General features: G+C 48.6%; 1 protein-coding gene across 4 annotated transcripts in view; it reads right to left on the bottom strand.

The window, feature by feature from the left end:
• ZBTB16 (zinc finger and BTB domain containing 16) overlaps positions 1–18662 on the bottom strand; it is a 184523-nt gene that overhangs the window by 19065 nt on the left and 146796 nt on the right. The window lies entirely within an intron of this gene.

Genomic DNA, 18662 nt, shown 5'->3' with positions numbered 1-18662 from the left:
CCTCTCCTGGTACCTCCCACCCGCAGTCCCTTCACAGTCCAGTTCCTGGACCCTTTCAGACATTCCAGAGTGAATCCAAACTTCCACAGCAAGAGCAAGGGGAGGAAGACGGCAAGGCAGTCCAGTGTGTATGTGTGTAGTGGTGGTGGTGGCAGGGGTGGAGTGGGGTGGTGGTGTTGGGGTGGGAAGTAAATCCGGAGAGGTATGCAGCCCTCTGGTCTGTAACTTTCAAAATGACAGCAGGACTGGGGCAAAGGTCATGGGGTCCGAGGCCTTAAGCACCTCCGCCAGCTGTGGCGGTGCAGCCTGGAGCCCGCAGGACGCCTGCCCGTATAAATCAGCCATAAGCAGCACCCGCTGGGGGTGAGGACAATGGGCCCACACGGGGGTGAGAGACAGGACAATGAGGCTCGGCCAGTGCGCAGGCCCGGAACAAATGTGCCCTGGCACCACAGGGGCCCCCATTTGTGAAACTAATTGGCCCACGATTGAAAAATTGGACCCACTTCAACAGTCGTGAGAGGAGAGGGGCGGCCCAGAGTCCCGTCACCTAGCCCGGCCCTGCACAGCCTGAGGGCCTGGCCCTGGGGACGGGAAGCTTCTCTCGGGTACCCATTTTGGCCTTTGAGATGGCACCAGTCTGGGGGAAGGTGGGCTAGGGGATGGGGCAGGTGGGCACCGTACTGCCTTGAAGGACCCCTGTGCCCAGCGTCTCCTCCCAAGATGCAGAGACAGACTGCCTTCCTCAGTTTCTCTACGCTGCTTATTCTGTAGGAATAAAGCTCACAGAAGAGAGACAAGAGCTTGTCCATCCTCTGGGATCCCAAAGCCAAAGGGCTCCCTGCTTCCCTCATTTGGGGGTAGGTGGGTAGTGAATAAACACATAGCTACAATAAGTTCCTTCCTCAGTACATCCTCACTGGCACGTGCTCAGCTCTCCGCCCTCTGTCCGTGGCCACGTCTGAGGCCTGCAGCTCTCTGCAAGGCTGCATGGGAGCCAGACTGTAAGCAGCTAAGGGCCCTCAGTCTCTAACTCATCTGGTCCTGGAAGCTTCTGGAAAGAGAACTCCTGAAGTGTGTGGTGGGAAGTCAGGATGGTGTGGGAAAGGACAGGCCAGGGTAATCATCCCACCTTTGTCCTCTTGCCCTACCCTTTCCTGTGACTTTTCACTGTAGACTCCCAAATGAAGAGAGGTGGAAGCATGGGAAGCACTGGAATCTTCAGCTGGGAGGCCTGTCCTCAAGTCCTGGTTCAGAGACCAACTCGATTTGCACTCTTGGGTAGGTTCCTAGACCTCTCTGGGCCTCAGTTTCCTTATCAGAAAAATGAAGGTGGAAGTAAATGATCCTTAAAGGGTTTTCCCCCTACTCTAACAGCCAATGATCTCAGGCCTACTGAAGACGGTGTTGGATGACCGAAAAGGGCTTTCTCCCATCAAGATGTATTTCACTATTTCCAAAGTCAGCCTCGACAGCCTTCTTTTAGTTAAAAAGAATCTCGAGGCTTCACTGGGAACCACAGAGGGACAATCACAGGCAAGGCAAAGGAAAGACCTGAGCTTGACTGAGCATCTGCTAGGGGCCCGTCCAGGTCTGTCACTTTGAACCGTCTCAAGCAGCCCTGTGGGATGGGGATTTTCAGGAAGATGGGAGAAAAAGACTTGAGAGAACCTGCTATGTTCTTTCTCTCAAGGGGCCACCTGCTAGCTCCTCCCAGAACTAGCCATACACCCACAAGGGCAGTTCTAAAAGAATCGCTGTCTAAGGGTCCATGCATCTCCCTCTGTGCTGGGTGAGGGCCTGGCTGATGGGGTGGGAGAGGGGCTTTCTCTCCCATGCCCCCAGTGCCGGGGTGACAGAAAGACAATTGAGAGACCCTGCACAGAGGCTGTCAGAGAACCAGACCCTCTGAATCCAGTGGTCTTATTTCCTTAGCACAGTGCCAACGCATGGTAGGCACTTAAATTCTGAGCAGTGTGTCTAGAGCTTCCTGGGGGGGGCCTGGAGGGTCCCCTGAAGATGAGACCCCATTTCTTTATTTGGACAAAGTTATTGCCAGTCTCTTTCATCCCTTGTATTCCTCAAGCGCACAAGACATTTTCTATAGAGGTCACTCTCCAGTTCCAGGCATCTCCAAAGTCATCCTGAGGCCCCTGGGGAGGAACCAGGGCCCAGAAGAGGCATCTTTGGGGGAAAAAAACCAACTCAGCTAGAGTCTTATTTAAAATGTCCTGTGAACCCCAATGTATTCCAGAGACAGTGAGGTGGAGACAGGAGGAGGTCCAGATAGAAGAGAAGGGACAGACAGGGAGAAACAGACAGACAGAGGCAAGACAAAGACCCAGAGAGACAGAATGGGGTTGGGAGGGGAGCTGGGCTGGGGGAGCCAGAAATTCAAAATAAAATGAAATACTGATTGTTTCAGAGCCATTTAAATACCTGACAGACATCGGGCAACGAAAAGAAAAACTACCCCATATAAATAAACAAAACCAAACCAAAAAAAAGAGAGGACGTATTCATTTTACTGACATTTTAATGGGTCCTCTCCTTTCCCCCCCAGAAGATGATTACAAATTAAGCAGCATTTAAATGCTTTTTACTGTCAACAATTAAAAGCAGGGCTGTGAGTCTGAGAGTGCCGTGGCCATTCATTCCCACGGTAACCAGGCTATCAGAGGCACTGCCAGCCTTCCCGTACTGTACCGCACACAATGGCCAAAAAGGGAAACATGTGCACACCGTTAATTTTGCAGGACACTCAGAAACAAATTAAAATATAAAAAGCTCCCGGCACAAAGATAGATACCAAGAGTGAGGGCAGGGCAGGTCAAGCTCATGGAGTTAAAGTCTCAGCAACGGCAGAGTTTAAGCACAGCCTGATTATACCTTATTGAAGGTTGCCTGGGGTTTGTTTCATGTAGTGTGTGTGCGTGTGTGCGTGCGTATGTGTGGTGCAGGAAGGATGAAGGGTGGAGGTGGCTTTCCTAGGGACCGAGGAATAAACAATTAAGAGAGTCCAGCACCTCTACGCCAGACCTCAGACCCCAGGGAGTCAGGGGTGGACACACCAGTGGCCCCAACCTGAGCTTCAACTGTGGGCACCAGTCCACCAACATCCACCCCTCCAGCACCTGCACCATTGCCTTTTTTCTGCTGGACCACAGGTAGGAACCAGGTGATCTTAATTTCACTCAGGCCAGAGGAAAGGATTTCATTCCAGGGAGCACCAAAAGAACAAATCTAATTTTTCAGAAATGGACTCTCTTTCTTCACTGTTGACACTGTCGCTACCAATTCATGTGCAACCCCTGCCGGCCCAGCCCGATACCACCAAGACTCACGTCTTTCTGAAAGGTTGAAATGCAGTCTGTGTTGTGTCTCAGTAAATTTTATTGCTAGAACTCTCTTTGAGCCAACTCAAAATGGATTCTAAGAACTCACATGGTCTCAGGTACCTTTTAGAATAATGGAATAATGAAAACTCAACCCCAGGATGAAGGGGAGAAAAGAAAAGCTTACAAAGGAAAAGGAGTGGAAAGTGGGGGGGTTTGGGACGTGGGATGTAGCTACCAATTCCCTTTCCAGTTTGGAGACCAAGATGGAAAAGCAACAGAAGTGAGCCGGCTACCAGGTGGAGGGCGAGAGGCTGGGTTTAGAAGCAGCCGGGTACACTTGTGTGCCGTAAAGTTTAATATGCAGGAGGGATGACACAGAAATAAAAGAGACACGTCCCCTTTAAAAGGAAATATAATTTACAGTGTGCAGCCAGGCGGCCCATAGTTTCAATCTCGTTTACTATAGAGAAAACTCTGCTAGCTGTTCTCTATCCCACAAATCCGATTTAATCAGACAAGCCAGCCAGCGTGGCTTGGAGTAAAAACGGATAATTAGTAAACAGAGAGCTACTCCAGTGGTTCATTGGCATTCGAGTTGGGCTACTGTGTCGCATTTAAAATGCAGTCTGATGAAGTTTACAAAATCAAACCATTTGTTACTCCTATTGAAGAGGCTTCAGGCCACTTGCAATTAAATTGGAATTAGTGCTCAGAATGAGACACAGCAAATTCATACTAAAAAGGGATCTGACTTTGAGACATTTGACTTCACTTCAACAGTTTTCTGTGTGAGTGTGTGGGTGGGTGTTACTAAAAGACTCCTCGATCACCCCGACTCTGCAGGGCTCCCGACTCAGGGAGCCTGCCCCCCACAACCTGCTACTCTCTGGGCTGGCTGTGGGGGATGGGGCACGGGGGAGGGGAGGGACAGCTGACACTGGGGAGCCAGGCCCTGCATTCACACCAGGAAGATACTGTACGAGGGAAAATGTGTCCACAAAGGACCATATGGCTCCCTTCTGCATTGAGCCTTTGGACAAGGGGGTGGAAGGGGGGCGGGGAAGCTGCCAGAAGGCACACTTCCAGGGGGCACTGGCCCCGCCCACCTCAGACAGCAGGCTGGCGGCTTGGGGAGAATGGGGGCACCTTCCCCCTGTTGGCTGGGTTCCTGTGATGCTCCTGCCTTCTCTCCTTCAATGGCCCAGGCACAGGCAGGGTTTCTGTCACCATGTCCTACTCATCAGCACACGCCTGGTCCCCAGCACTACCATTCCAGAAGGGCAGAAAAGGTGGGGCTGACTCTGTCTTGGCAGGGCTTCTCAACCTAAAGTCCATGATGCCCCCAGCAGTCCAGGGATTGAACTCAGGAGGCTGGTGAACATGGAGGGGAAAAAAGTGACGTCTTTATTGTCACCAACCTCTAACTGAAATTTAGCAGTTCCTTCACTGGGGAATGAAAGCAACAAACCCGTCGTATTCGCTGTACTTGTGACTTGGTCATCGACAGCGCAGATATTTTCATACCATGGTACCAGTGTGGCAGTTATCTGCAAATATTTATGCAAACCACTCCTGCAAAAATACAATAGATATGTGACCACGGCTTGAGCTTAACAACAAAGGATCACACATATACTCTACTACAAATAGCTTTTTAAAAAATATTTTGATACCTGTATTTAATGCCACTGAACTGTATATTAAAAATGCTTAAAATGGTAAATTCTATGTTATGCATATTTTACCAAAATAATACAAAAAAGAATCCTTAGTCTGGACTGGTCAAAAGTTACTTGTTCCTCTACAAGCCCTCTGCTGCCCAGAATCTAGACTAAAATCCAATTTTATTCCTTCTAAACTTCTTCAACTGCAGTGAATGACAGAAAGGAACGCTCAGGCTCCCAGGAAGCAGGGAGCTGTCACTGATGGGTCCTGGAAAGGATACTGCAGGAGGTCCAGGCTCCCTTCTCATCTCTGACACCAACTAGCCTTGGGGGAGTCGCTTCAAGTTCAAGGTTTACTGTCTCCCTCTCCCCATCAGAATGAAAGCCGCCTGAGAACAGGCACCCGATTTCTCTCATACAGGGCTGTGTCTCTTGGACCCGCCAGGTTTAGGCAGGTGATGGCTATTTACTGGATGGAGGCAAGGAGGAATGGGCAGGTGAAAGATTAAACAGATGAATTTTCTCTCTGTACCCCAGTCTCATCTGTGATTTAAAGAGGATAGGCTCTGTGATCCTTGAAGGCTCCTCCAGTCCCAAAGGGCTCCATCTGCTTACCTGCTCCTCTGTCTCCTGCCCACACCTTTGCCCCCCAGTGAGCAGCCGGGAAGCAGACAGTGGGTGGTGCGCGTGCATGGGTGGGGGACGACGGGCTATGATAGGAATGTGTCTGATGTGGAATACTGAGGGTGACGGCACTGCCCTTGGGTCCCAGGACTTTCCCGTGGACCTCAGAGATGGCCCTGCCCTGGCTCACTAGGCCTCATGCCCTGCCACCCAGAGGGGAAATGGTGACGATGGTGGTGAGAAGGAGGACAGTGAATTTGTAGGTTAGCTGAACACACAAGCGATGAGACGGAGCCACGAAGGACTGAGGAAGGGGCTTTTCTCTAGTGTCAGGCGGCATGTGCGCCTTTGAAAGCCTGGAAAGAGGAGGAGATCAAACTTTTTGTTGTTCAGGGAGGGTGGGAGAGGAATTTGATGATGGTCAAGAAAATCCACCAGCCTTTCCCACTTCCCCCAAATCTGGAACGACCCTCCTTCCAAGGAGGCTGTGTGGCTGACTCACTGAATCTATCCCAGGGAAAGGAGACAGAGCATCCGGCAGACACACGCCTGGGCCTCAAGGCCGAGTTAGGTGGTGTGCGTGCTCCTCAGACAAGTGATGGGCAATCCGGTCCTGCCCTCCCACACACTCACGCACTCATGCACGTGCATGAACACACACACTGCTTGACATTCTGAAGGAAGGTCTGTAGAGAAACCCCAGCCTCAGATTCTAAAAAGGAAATGCAAAGTTAAATGTCACTCGGTGGTTTGGGGTTCTTGTTTCCTCCCTTGTGGGTTTTGTTCCCTAGGTACCTCCCCTTTCGGTTCCTCCTCCGGAGTTTCTGGGCCACTCCCTGACAGGACTGGAGGTTGGCCCCGGAGCAGACGGGAAACCTTGTGGTATCTGTTCTGTTCTGTTCTATCCATCCAACACTAGTGTCGCTCGGCTGCCACCTCTTCCTACCCTGTTCTTCCCCTTCCCCTTCCAATCGCCTCCATTCCTCTCTTCGAGGAGTAGTACTTTGATTTCCCCGGGAGACAAGATGGGAGAGTCGCTTTTAGCATCACTCACTCCTTCACTCACTCACTCCTGCACCTGCATTTCTCAAATTTTAATTCTGCGTAGGCATCAAATACCAAGGCTCATTGCTAAGATGCTTCTTGCCCCCAAGAAACTTACCGTCTAAAAGTGTAGAGCAAAAAGCCTGGACTTTGAAGTTGGATGAAACTTAGGTTCAAATCCTGGCTCTGCCATTGACGTATCAGCTATAGAATCATATGCGAATTTCCTAATATCTCTGGGTCTTGGTTTCGTCATCTGTATTAGAGTCGCAATACCCACCATGCAAGGTTGCTGGGAGGATTAGAGAAAATATGTGAGAAGTGTCTACCTCAGTGCCGGTTGGTAGGGAATCGAGAAATGGAATTTAGAACAGTGATCCAGTGGACTGAGTGAGGGCCGTGGGGAGACAGGGAGGTAAATAAGTGGACTTGGTGTTTTAACTTAGGTCCATGAGCCGAACAGGCCCCCTCCAGGAGGTGCTTGTAGAGAACACTCTGGAGCTTCCATCCCCAATAAGAGCTATTCCTTTGAAGTGTTAAATTTAAACCTCCTTCCCTTCAAGTTCTCCCATCCAATTACTCTCACCAGAACCTCTCTTTGATTTCCAAATCTCTCCCGAGCACGCCCTTCCTTCCTTCTCTCTCCATTCAGTCCACACTTCAAGGCCGATGGCTCTACTACCAGCTGCCTCCTTGCCAATTCCTGAACTCTCTTGCTCATTATCCTTCCATGGCACCCACAGTGCCAAACCCTAACCCTGGATCAGTCTAACTCATGCCCCTTCTCCACTCCTAGAGCTGCCTAGACACCCCACCTCTACTTCCCAAGCACGCACTTAACTCCTCAACCCACCATGATCGCATTCCTGCTCCCATTGTTCCACTAAGACCACAACTGTTTGCCTCTGATAACCAGGAATCCCCCATACGTCACTAAATCCAACAGACATTTTTCAGTCTTCCTCTCAGGAGACTTCTGAGCAGCATTAAGACTGATAACTACTTTTTCCTCTTTGAAACCTTTTTAGCTTCCATGACACCACACTCTCCCGGTCTCCCTCCTATTTCTTCCAGCGACTCCTTTTCAATCTCCCTCGTGGGTGTGATTGTCCTGGAGGGGCATTACATAATATGTTGGGCTTCCTCTGGATCCTGTTCTAAGCTCTCTTCTCTTTCTGTACCGTCTTGTTTTGTAAGCTCACCCACTTCCAGGGCTTAAGGATTATTCATATGCTGACGACTCCAAAAGTCCAGGGAGTCTCTCTTCTGACTTCCAGACATACCTGTATATCCAAATGCCTCTTGGATATTTCCCCATTATGGACGTCACACATGCCTCCCAATTGCAATATCAAAACATTATCTTAACAACAGCAACAACAAAGTTCTGCTTCTCCTCTTGTGTTCTCCATTTCAGTAAAGAGTGCCACTGTCACCCAATTGCCCAAGCAAGAAACTCCTTGCTTCCTTTCTTGATTCCTTCCTTCCATCCTTGATTCCTTTCTCTCTCACCTCTCACAACAAACCAATTCCCAACTTTCTTCAGCCTCCTAAATATCTTGATTGTTTCCACTTCTTATCCATCCCCACTGCAACCACACTGGCTCAAGATACCATAATTTCTTGCCTAGATTATGGCAACATTGTCCTAACTAATCTCCCTGACCTCAGTTTAAACCCCTCCAATCTATTCACAACCATGTAGTCAAAGTCATTTTTCTAAAACATAATCTGATGCCACTCCCCTGACTAAGACCTTTTAATGGCTCCCTATTGACCTCAGGGAAAAGGCAGAACTACCTAACGTGGCTTTCAGGGGCCTTTCACATTGAATGCCCATTTATCTCTCAAACCTTAGGTCTTGGCCCTCTTCCCCACTCCCATTGTCAGTTCCATGAACTTGTCTTATTCTCTCCTAACTGTGGACATTTACCCATGTTGACCTCAGCCTGGTCTTCTTCCCTTTCTCCCCTAGGACCCCCATCTTCTGCACTTAATAACTTCTTCTCATCCTTTAGATGACAACTTAGAGGACACCACCTCCGGGAGGCCCCCCCCACCCCGCAATTTCCCATCCAAGTTGGAGGCCTTCATGTGTGCTCTTATAACATCTTATGTCTCCAATATAACAATATGTCTCCTCTATATGATTTGCTTACTTACTTATCTGTCTCCTTATAAGGCATGAGCCCCCTGAGGATATGGATTTCATTTTGCTTACTAGTATGTTCCCAGAGCTTAATATACTAGTAGGTACATAATGGGTATTCAATAAATATTTACTGAATGGATAAATAAACAAACGGCTACGTAAAAGTTTAACCTCCTAATACCTCTGTGGGCTTGGGCCACAGTCCTTGGCAAGTTATGATTTCTAGAGCCCAAGCCATTCATATCTGACTTACCAACTTCAAGGAAACATGTCTCCTAACCCTCTGCAGCCACCCCACCACCAGCCTAGATTCCCTGTGAGTCCAACGCTTCTAGACCGGGGTGTTCTATATCTTTAACGTGTATGACTGTTAGGTGTACACTCGTATCCATATGCTTTAGAACCAGGACATGGGCTCTTCTGGGCTTGGTTTCTCCTCCCAACCTGGAAGTACTCATTCATATATTCATTCACGTACACTCATTCAAGTGCTACCCAGTGCAGAACTATCCGGACATCTCTTCAAGAGAGAGTGTCATTCACATCAATGGAGGATCCAGGTCTTTGAATGGGAGGGCTGTAGAATGGAGTTACAGATATTCCATGGCCAAAGCTGTGAGCTGGCAGCCAACAAGGACTCAGATGGGACCTAATGTCAAACCTGGCACCTCCTCTTGGTCACTGGCAGAACATGGACCCAGTACTGCAGATGCCCCTGGTACACACTTTTTACCTTTCTCCTCTAAGACCATAGCAGGCACTCAGCTCTCGGCAGGGCCTGCTTTTAGCTGCACACAGGTCAGCCCCCGCGTAGAGCCCTCTGCACCCGGCACTGGGTTCCTCAAAAATCACACTCTTGGTGGGTTTCATCCCTTTTCAGATGGTGATTATGTGTAATATACTATTCTGAGATTCGATTTCTACAGCAGATGGAAAACCCCTAAAACAGGGCTGCTAATGGAAATGTCAAAAGCCATGTCACTAACATGCACATAAATTGTGACCTCCAATAGCATCCAGCTAGGAAAATAAAGATTGATTTTTCTTAAAGAGTTGAACAGGCTTTTGTCAGATTTCGGTCCAGCGTTGCTCTCAGCACTGGCCAAAGACCCCAGTTTTTGTTGCTCTAGGGATGACCAGTCAGCAATGAACGCAGTGCCAGGCGTCCTTGTGAGCAAATGTGACAATACAGGTAGCCCCAGGATTACCAGTTCCCAGGCAAAGGTGCCCTGGCTCTGCCTGTATCCATTCAGGTCCTCCCTTTGTCCAGACACCATGCTCACTCCTATTTCCTGATTCCCCACCTGTCAAGCTCTAAGAACCCTTAAAAATGAGAGAGAGAAGCAACGTTTACTCAATCATCTTCATGCTTCTTTCCTAACTTTTTTGGGGGCGTGGGGGCTGGTGATTTTTTAGCCTAGTACAAGGGGCCATTGAGAATCAGAAAACACTGATGACACTTTCTGTTCATTCAGGTTAGAGTAACTGTAGGTTTGGAGGATTCTGGCAAAGGTCATTGAAAGGAGTGAGGAATCTTCGAAACGTTTCCATGTAAGCCCAGATGGAAGCACTGTGGAGTTTTGGAAGCTTTCAGGACTGGTGGAAAGGCAAGAAAGAAAGACCCTGTCCTTCCAAAGATGTCTACATCAAGGCTGGTTCCCCACTACCCTCACCCAGGACTGTCTTGTTTCACGAGTGTTTTCCACGCAGGAAACATGAGAGACAGCTCTGGATGGACGTCTTGTGGTCAGGGCCACTTTTCATGACATGAGTCTCCCCTTGCACTTACAAATTCCTTATTCTCCGTGGCGCCTTTATTTTCCAAACACTTCCCTCTTCTTCCCCTTTCCTTCTTCCTCCTGCGTCACCCAGTTGTAGTTGTTTTTCTGGAACAACGGCCCATTGAGAGCAGACTGTCATTTCCTAGTAATACCAGCACAGAGAATGCTAGAAGCCACCTCTTCATCCGAGGGGCCTGGAGAATAAAGCACCCAGAAAATGGCCATGAGGACAATCCAGGCCTCAGATATGGATGGGAGAGAAACAACCGCCAATCTCCCAACTACGACACCTCAGCAGCTTGTGAGCTGTGGGTCTACTGACATGCAGTGAGGGTGGTGGAAAATCAGGATGGCCTGAGACGGGGGTGATGTGGTGAAAGGGGACACATGTGGAGTCCCTGCTTCATTTCCTGACTCAGCTGCATCTAGGCCTAAGGTGTCTTTTCCTACCTCCACTGTCATTGGTTTAATACACACTTAATTTTAAAGACTTATTTTTTTAAAGATTGGCACCTGAGCTAACAACTGTTGCCAATCTCCTTTTTTCTTCTCCTCCTCCTCCCCAAACCCCCCCAGTACATAGTTGTATATTCTAGTTGTGAGTGCCTCTGGTTGTGCTACGTGGGATGCCACTTCATCATGGCCTGATGAACGGTGCCATGTCCACACCCAGGACCCAAATGAGCGACATCCTGGGCTGCCGAAGCGGAGAGCACAAACTTAACCACTCGGGCCACAGGGCTGACCCCAATATGCACTTAATTTTAGACAAAGCAACTTCTCTAAGCTCTGAACAGGCAGGATTTGGCTTGATTCCCCCAAAGAAGCTCATTCTGCAAAGGCTGAAGACCCCAAGGATAAAGTTTACTGCAGGCTGGATGGGCAGTCGTGTACAGTCAGCACAGGAAGGCTGCCTCTGAAAGCGAAGACAGAGCGTTCATATTAATTAACATCTTCACAGAAAGAAGACTCTCCAGGGAGTATCTGTTTGATTATTCTTATTTACTCAGTGATTTTGCTACTTGGTTATTCCCTCCCCTCACTCCTAAGGAGTCTAAATGGATTCTGTGAAGGAAGAGGAAACGGTGAAGCCTTTGGATGGAGACTATAGGAAAAGAAAGGGGAGAGGGTTCATTCTTCTGTTGTGTGTAGACAAGCTGCCACAGAGCGCTGTGACGCTCACAGATATTCTATGTCCTTTGTATGCCTGCAAATCTTCAACCCGGGACACTGGGCAAGACGTTCACCTGGAAAAGGTTTATGACAGAAGTCCGGCACCACTCAAAACTTTCTAAGTGACTGCTCTGGTGAGTGTCCCCACCCCATCTTATTCAGTCCTCATAACTGTCCCCAGATGGGAACCATGTGAGGAATAGCTGGATTATTGATTGACTGATTTACTTATGTACTAATTATTAGTTTAATTAGTTAATGAGTGGCTACCATAAGGCAATAGAGAGAAATAAGAATGCTATTAGAGCTTCCATCCCATTTATATTAGGCACCTTGTATGAACCCATCGCTGTGCTATACGGGCCTGGGGACACACTGAATCAGACAGAGGCCCTGCCCTGGCAGAGCTTCTTGTCCACCAAAGGACTACTTATAAAACTCTCAAGGTTGGAATTTGCAAGTCGAGAAGGGGTCAGGCCCCAAGTGAAAAGTGTCCCTATGCCTATCCCTCACAACATAAAGTCATACACTCTTCTTTAAGAGGCTATAAAGTGACACATTTACACACACACACACGCATGTGCACTCACACACATGCCTCCATTCCAACACCCACAGTGGAGACATGAATGGCTGCTATTCAGGGCTGGGGCCTGGGTTATGTCATTATACAAGAGCGGGCAAGCAGTTGCTCAAACTTTCTTGTACTGGAAGTCTGCTTCTGCCTGAGCTGATTTATTCCAAGGACCATCTGGGCGCAGAGAACAATGTGCTCTCCTATCTGAATGACCGGCTGTATTAGTCATACCCTCTTAGCTCGACCCCTCCATCCCCTAATCTTCACACTTTCCTTCATTCCCTTTGACGGAGGCCAAGGACTGGCTCTCTTTTCTCACCTCTTCCTGGGCTGGAGAAGTTCGTCAGGGACAAAGAGCTTTGCCCTCATGCCTGTGGGTCCCACAGTCAAACTGGGACAGGCTGCATGAAAAGGGACCTACAGTCCCCTCTCTCCTGGCCCCCACTGCCCTGTTTGGACATGAGGATAAACAGCCCCCAACAATGCCTACCCCAGGCTTCCCAGTACTTCCAGGCCCCAAGCCAGAGGGACTCAAGAATTAGCTCAAGGCAACTCATGTCCTAAAAGCTCCCCTTGAACTGGTCTTACTCCACTCTGACCCTACACACTCCCCAGTACTTCTGTGTATGGCTTGTACACCACCATCGCATCCTTTTTCACACCCGCCTTAAAGTGTCTAGCTGTTTAACGTAGGGAGCATCATATCTACTTTTTCTTTAAGCTACAGTTCCTCTAGAGCAGGGAAGAAAAACGATCTTTCATTTTTATCTCCCTCACAGCCTAGGACATAGCTAGACCCAGCGTCACAACTCGATTTTGCAGTAAGCGTGAGTGGATCCCAACACAGAAACTCTGAACCTTCTGCCTGCAGTAAAGAGTTCGAAGGGCTGCTTCATCCCACCCCCCAGCACTCTACCCAAAGGCCTGGGTTCCTCTGGGATGGGAAGGAGCCAGGCCTGCTCAGACTCCTAATCCAGCATCATACACTTGCTCAGAAAATTCCTTTTTAGGATTTCACCTGGATGCTACAAGTTGCTGTTTATCTTTGTGACCTGCAGGTTTTGTTGCTGGGGATGTGTTGATCTTCAACCCTCCCTTCCCCACTCTGGCTCCCACCAGACGCACCCCATCATTGTCTGCTCCATTCAAATGAGGTGGGTCTCAGCGCATCTGCCACTTGGTCCCAACCCCACTACACACACACACACACACGGCTTTTACTTTATGTCTCGCCTGGTGCCAGGACAGAATTGATGGTGATGAGCGAAGGACACAGGAAAAAACTCAAGCGGACGATTAGCTGGGTTAGGTTTATGGCAACAGGCAGCAAACTCATTCATTTCATGTTTTGCAGAATATAAAAGCACTGAAACATTTTAATTTTAAATTCTTATCATTGAATTTACTGCTTTTCTCTCGCAATGATTTGTGTGGCTTTTTAATTTTTACAGTCTCTACAGAAGCCAGATGCTACTGCCTAAGGACAAAATAATAAAACCCTACTGCAGTCATGAGTTACAGAACAAAAAAGAAACAAGCAGTTGACAGAAGTTAATATCTCAATTTAACAGTGCTGCTTTGCTAATGATCCTTTGATATGTGTTTATTTAGAAAGGTCTGATCTTGACCTTGAAGGCAAACTCAACCACAAAGTCTTTATGAGAAAAGAAAAAGACTTTATTTATAGATTGGCTTTATGTCAATCATTCTGGCAGCTGGTCCCAGAATGCCAAGCCGCTGGAGGAGGGCGTAGAGGGAGAGTGGGACACACGTCCCAAATGAAGTGTTCACTTAGGGATCAGTGCGGGAGAGGGAAAGTGGAAGAAGGGCTGTGAGGGTAAGTAAAACCCAAATGGGGCAGGGCCCAGAAGCCCTGTTCTCTGCTTCCTTTGAAGGAATCAGGGTGGGGTGCTTATATTCCATCCAGACAGTGACACAGAACCAAGCATAACAAACCTCAGAAAAGAGACACACACACAAAAGGATGGTGCACAGGGCAATGGAACCAGCATGAAGGGTTCACCTGGGCGAGACTTCCAGGAAGGTCTGTGCAGAGCGGCAGGGCCTTCTGTAAGAACTCTCCCAGAACCGCGTGGAGGACTGACCTTCCACTCCCGGGAAGCAGGAGCGTAGACCTGTAAGCCCTTAGGGGCCCCGTAGTTCTGAGATTATTCCTCTAGCCTGTCAGCCTCTTTTCTCCCACCTCAGGCCAGGCCACTGGTCAAAGGAGATCCCTGGGGCTCGAGAACGTCAGGAGCTGGGCTGGTAGAGCGCCTCCTCACCCTGCAGAGCCCCCATTTGTCTGTGGGAATCCCGCCCCAGGCCACGCCTTGAGGTTCCTCCAAGGAGAAGCCCTGTGCATGCAAGGCCCTGTGCTGGTTTCTGTGAGACCTGAGGAGCTGCCTGGGGCTGAAGCCCTTCTCTGCTGAACAGGGCCTTTTGCTCCCACGGTATTCTACCCACTATGCTCCCCACTCCCACTATCTGTCCCAGGAAAACGCTACTTTCATGGTGTCAGTGACCACTATAAGGCTCAGAATCCCACCTCCAGCCTGGATGTCTCTTCTGAGCAGAAAATCCATAAATCCAAGAGGCCCCTGGATGTTCCACAGGCACCAAATACTCAACGTGGCCAAACCTGAAACCCACATCTTCTGCTCCCAAATCCACTCCTCTTCTGTCTCAGTCGTTAGCACTAACATCCGCTCTGTACTCAGGCTAGATGCCTGGGTGTCATCCCGGAGGTCTGTTGTTCTCCATCCCCACACATCCCAATCCGCCTAATTTTTTGTTACCTAAGAACTTCCCATACATGTCCTTCTCATTCCAAGAAGAAACTGCCTGGTCCAAGCCACTAGCATCTCTCACCAGGATTCCTGCGAGAGGCTCCTCAACACGGCTCGTGTTCCTCAGCTCTGACCCGCATACCACCACCCAAGTGGCCTATGGGAAATTGATGTGATCTCGCCACTTCCTTTTAAAGGCTTCCCAGGACTCCTCATCACCTCTGGATACAATCAAGGCTCCTTACACAGCCTAACAAGACCTCTGTGGTCTGGGCCTGCCCATCCCTCCAACCTCATCTGCCACATCTGTCTCTGACATGATACTTAAGCTACACCACCGCCATTTCCAAACACACAGGTCTGTTTCATCTGCCTAGCTCTCCCTTTATCTTGGCTAATTTCTACTTCTTCTTTACATAGGTAAATCCTGGTGTGCCTTCTTCTTCAGAAAGCCTTATCTGTCCCCTGGGTATCCACTGTGTACCCTTCCTCTGGGCTCCCACAGTGCATCTCCATCCCAGCACACAGCACGGGACACTATATCACCTGCTTACATGTCTGTCTTCCCAACCCCAGGTCCCTGAATCAAGACACCAGGATTTACCCATGTTTGCATTCCCAGCGTTTAAGCACATAGGAGGCCTGCAATGAATGTGGGATGAATGATGGCCAGTTGTTTTGGTTTTCCGAAAACAGCAGGCATGGGGGTCATTTAGTGACATGCCAGCTCAGTGAGAATCCGGATTTGGTGTGGGGGAGAGAGATGCTTCATACTTCCCTCCATCTCAGCCCTTCATAAGCCGAGGGAACATGCGCATGCGCTACAGGCTGCCTTCAGGGTAGATGTTTTTAGGCTGATAGCATCAAGTTTTGTCAGGTTTCTCTGGGGCCCAAGCAGGTTTTTCCAGACCAGCTGGGTGGGCATTCCCCTGCAGAAGTTCATCAGTCTCAAATGCTGGAGGCTGGAGCAGTAGTCTTTCTCTCTGTCCTTGTCACCCAGCCTCCTTCGGACCAAAGATAACAGCCAAGTCAGAGCCCTTATGGACTCAAACAGCAATTCATCTCCCTACTGAGGGTGGAACAAGGGAGAGGAAGGCCCACCGGTCAGTCCAGGCACAAGGCCGGCTGAAGCAAGACTCAAATCGTGGACAAGAAACGTCTCAGCCCACCCCCAGCTCTGCTAGGAAGTAATCAGCACCCAGATCGCGGACATTTTTGCATTTGTCCCCACCCACCCAATATGCCAAAGCGGCAGCCTTTACAGGTGCAGTGTGTACGAGGGAGAGGGGGCCCCTGGGGAGAGAGGGCGGGGAGAGAACAGTCCATAACTGTTCTCTTCACAGCTCGGCAGCCCCATGGAGAGGTTCGCTCAGGGCTGCAGGGCCTGTTCTTACCTGAGATAAAGCAGGAAAGGAGATAACAAATGGAAGCCACAGCCTTATCTTGGCCTTCCTTCATCTAAGCTCCCACGTCCCCACCTGCTGCTCTGTTAAACCCTTCTCTCTGCCAACAGCCCTTCCATTTCTGGGTTGGCACCATGGACAGAGTCCTGGCCATTGAGGCCAGCCCCCAACCTCTGACTTTCCAGGTGGGAGCAGCCAACCTTTCTTATATCGTATCCATGGACGATGCTTGAATTTTACGGTCAACATCTATTATTTTTAAGATTTGTAACCACAAGATCATTCAAATTCAACTTTTACAAAATGAAAAACGATGAAAAGCTGTAAAAAGCTAAGGGCACATGCATGTGCACACACTCAGTAGAGGCAGTTCTAGAGATGAAGATTCCTCAGTCTCTCTCAGGAACATCTTGTCAACTCAGGAAGTTCTTACCAGCGTCTAACCTAAGCTTCTCTTTTATTTATTTATTTTTTTAAGGTCATTGCTTCTTGTCATAGGGTAAAGAAAAAGGGAATTCTTTCTTACATCCCTTGTACATGTTTCTCTGGGTTTCTATTCTCTTCCCTGGCACAGCTCACAACATCTAGGTGGAATCAATATATTCCACCAGAGAGAGACTGGAATGAGCCACCCTGTTTTTGCCTTCCCCTTCTTGGTAAGAGCCCATTCTGAGAGGCGAGTTCTTGGTCATCCTGGGCTGGCAGGCCAGGTGACCCTTCTCCACAATCCCCCAGAATGAGGAGCCTGAGCCTCCTTCTCTAGCAGAGGTGATGGAAGAGAATGGAACAAGTGAATCCCGGGGCCACTCAAGAAGAGCAAGAGGGCCACTTTAAAACAAGTTCTTTTACTGCAGGCAGCCAGCGACGGTCCAGACTGAGTTATGAGTCCTTTGTGTTGAACAACTACTAGTTATCAGGTAAGTCATAAAGGATCATTCATAAAATTAGATTCACCACTCGTTTTTATAGCACTCATTAAAGGACATAAAAGACAATTCTTTTCAGCATTTTGGTGCTGAATTATAAATTCAATTAACTGGACACAGTTAACTTCATAGATCCAGAAATCCTTATATCAAAGAGGCAACTCCCAACCAAGAGGAGAAAAAAGAAGACATGCATTCCAGCTCTCTCTGCAGGCCTCGCTTGCTTCTGCTTTTCCCTGTACTCATGCCTTGTCCTCTGCTTTGGGAAAGGAAATGGATTTTGAGGTCGGGGGGGAAAAAAGGTTTTGAAAACTTGGGCCAGATACAGAACCTCTGTTCAGCCCCAGTTTACTCTGGGGATAAGAATAGCCATAGGTCAGTAATAAGGGTTCAGTACAGCATAATTAATATACTTGGCTGAGTACCTGGCACCTGGTCAGCATGCAATATACGGGAGATGGTTATCAACATCATTTTCTTAAAACTTAAATTCATTTCAACCCCACCTACCCCACTCAATCTTTCCTCGTAATTTAACCCGCATTCATGGACCATTTCACGTGTACCAGGCCCTGCGTTAGGTCCTGGGGATGGAGGGATGAGTAAGGCCCTTGCTATGGGAGTCCAGCAATGAGACTCAGTACTGTCCTTGTTAACATATTCCTCCTCTAAATTCCTCTCCATGCACCACCCAGGCTGGCATCTGATTACACAGTGACCTTTTGCTGGTCTCTGGTTGATTTATATATGTCTATATATAGCGTCTCCCAGCAAATTTATGTTAGGATAGTGGGAAAAGACAACATGAGCACCAGCATGAGGAAGCGGGTAGATTCCAGCCCAGCGCTGAAATCTAAAGAGTCAGAGTGGTAACGGGGTTGAAGTGTGAACTCTGCAGTCATTCGCTGTAACTAAAATCCAGGCTGGCCACTTACCACTGCTGTGTGACCTCAGGCAAGTTACCTTACTCCTCTGTGCCTATGTCATCCTCTGTAAAACCAGGATAACAACAATACCTGCCTTACAGGGATTTTATGTGGATTTAAGGAGGTCATGCATTTAAAATGTTTAGTACTACCTAGCAAAAAAGAAATGTTAATAAATATTAGCTATAATGGTTATCAGATATATATACCCCAGGGAAAGACGTTCATGGCTCCCTCATCTGGAAACAAGAATGTTCACCTTGAAAAG

The sequence above is a fragment of the Equus przewalskii genome, chromosome 6 (assembly GCF_037783145.1).
Source record: "Equus przewalskii isolate Varuska chromosome 6, EquPr2, whole genome shotgun sequence".
Lineage (NCBI taxonomy): Eukaryota > Metazoa > Chordata > Mammalia > Perissodactyla > Equidae > Equus > Equus przewalskii.
Note: the sequence above shows the minus strand (reverse complement) of the source record. Positions and strands in the feature narration are given on the sequence as shown.